We start from the raw sequence: 2,670 nt of genomic DNA, 5'->3' as shown, positions 1-2,670 counted from the left end.
GTAAGTAACAGTAAGAAAAGCCGAATGTTTGAATGCATAAATAACTCATTTAAAATGAAATCTCGGAAGGCTGATCTTATTTTTCTGATTGTAATTGACATGTAGACAAAGTTTTAAAAGTGATCAATTAACTTTTGGGTTGTCTGCTTCTTTTTCACCTGTAATCTCACCCCATACTCTCTTTTAACTGCTCTAGTCCCTCCTAATGCATTAGTGTCTGGCTGTGCTGCGATACCCCTTACATACCCCTTAACTATTTATGTGTTTAAGACTGTAACACCTGAAAAGGTTATTGCAAAGCAGTAAAGCTCTGCCTCAGAGGGCATTCTTCGTTACATCTTTACATCTTTACTTTAAAGATGGAATTTTAAAATGGATAAGGTCAGTTCTAAAACTCTGCTTGGGATGAGGACCAGCCTGCCCTTCAGTTCAGTAGAGCCTGTTTGGGGCTGACAAGGTTACAGGTCTATTCGCTTCAGTCTTGCAGGTAGGTCAGCAGCCCAGTAGGTCATTTAAGCCAAAGCTGGTAGAAAGATTGGCTGAATAAGCTGTAGAGTTACGAAGATACCCATGAGTGCTGCTGCAATCACTGCCATGCTCTGTTCTGAATGCTGATAGCGCTGCTCCGACTGCTGAAGTGAGGAATGAGATGGGGCATATAAAATGGTCTTGTTACCACTTGTTCATATGCTTCCTGGGAATCTAGCAAAAGTTTTGACTTTATAAAGGCAGGAGTGGCCCTAAACTCACTTAGGGTTTGGTTGCTTATTCTCAGGTCAGCAGGAGAGAGGGTCACCAGTTACTTCTAAGGTTCATTAGGTTACCTTCATTTAGTTGGTTTCCTGACTAAGAAAAAGAACTTAAGCATCTGTTGGACACTACAGCCTGTTGTGTAGTAACTGTACTGACTTAATCCTTGCCTTGAATGCCTTTTTTTTTTCTTTTATGTGGAGGATACATGTGTTTATACAGTCTTATATTCCATTCTTGGGGGAAAAATCCAAGCTGTTCATGTGTTAGGTATTTTACAACCTTGCTTTCAGTAATACACACTTCAAAAGAACTTGTAAAGCAAGCATTTAATTTCTGTAGTTGCTTTCATCTGTGGGACTAGCTATAGGGGTGATGTGTTTTTGCAGAGTACTTTTTAATTTCCCTAGGAACCTACAACTGGTGTCAGTTTTACTTGTAGGTTTCCTGGCTAGTTTATCCACAGAGGATAGTATCTCTGTTTTCTATTAACTTCCTTACCATTGCTGAAATCTATCCTTTTTCTTTCTTTGCCTTGCTGCTAAAGTCATGTTTCCCATGATTATTCCATGTTGTAACCAATATCGTACCATAACAGAGTGTGTGTGTGTATGCATTGATAGTCAGCACATGCTACCTCTCAGTTTCTTCTCAGATTTGTTTTTGCATGAGTAAGTTCCTCTTCACGCTTCGGATGTCAGCTGGAACAATTAACCACCATTTCAGGATTCCATTCCCTCGTACTCTGCCTCTCTCATCTCCATGCTTCCTGCATGCGTCTCTCTCGCACAGAATCCCATTCTCATTCTAACTTCAGCAACACAGTTTTTAAGTTTTTGTTTGATTCATATAGCAGAATGAGTTCCTTCCTCCTTTAATTCCTAACACACAGTTATTCAGCAGTTCATCATAAGGAATTCTTCCCAGTAATTTTTGGAGCGGTTGCTGCTTGCAATAATTTCTATCAAAGCAGTGAAAAAACCCCCAACATCAAAAAACATTATCTAATGCAACAAGCCTGTCTTTGATTAATGCTACACACAGTGCTGTCAGTACACAAAACCAGTCATTTACTATTTTTATGTAATTAGGATTGTCGAAGTGACAAGGGTTACCCTATTTATAGTGGAGAGATGAAGAAGAGAAGGTTCGTGATGAGAGTTTCAGTTAACTTTATTCTGCTGAGTGCCTGTAATCTAAATCTGTAATAAAACAACTGCTATGTACATTTAAGTGTAGAACACTGAGTGTTCAGTGATTTTAGAAGAAGATTGGTTGGCTAGTAATGAACATCCCTTACGCTTCCTGTCTGTGGCCGAGTCTGTACTAGGTTGGATGCTAAAAAAGGTAGTTGTACACAAAATATTGGAATGGCCCACAGGAATGAAGCTTTTTTTTTTTTTTCCAGAAAGTTGACATAGTTTGTTCCTGAAAGTTGATGTAGTGTAGTGTCTCAGGAAGCTTTGGAACAAAAACTCTCAGTTTGCTTGCTAACAAAAATTGTTTAAGTCATATGGAAAGATTATCAAGAGTTTCCAAACTAGTGGAAGCTAGTGCATGTGTAGCAGGAGACCACAGCATTTACCTGTTCCCAAAACAAGTGAGATGTAAGAAGGCAAGTATTACTTTGTAGCTTGGACTATGTCCTATCGTCCTTGTCCGATGATCTTGTTTCTGACACTGGCTGAGGACATACTATTACTAGGGCAAGAGAAATGTTTCTTCCAGCAGGCTGTTGCTGAAGGACAGTAGCTCGGGGGAAATACCTTTGTGTTTGGTAGCCATCAGTAGGTATTTCTCCATGAATTTTTCCTACCACCATTTTTAAAAGCCCTGTAAATTTGTGCCATCAGGATTAGCACAGGGATTTCTTCAAAAATATCAGATGATATATATGATCTTTAAAAAGGGAAAAAAAGA

The sequence above is a fragment of the Eurypyga helias genome, unplaced genomic scaffold (assembly GCF_000690775.1).
Source record: "Eurypyga helias isolate BGI_N326 unplaced genomic scaffold, ASM69077v1 scaffold6384, whole genome shotgun sequence".
Taxonomy (NCBI): Eukaryota; Metazoa; Chordata; class Aves; order Eurypygiformes; family Eurypygidae; genus Eurypyga; species Eurypyga helias.
The sequence above is the reverse complement of the archived record's forward strand: the minus strand, read 5'-3'. Positions refer to the sequence as shown.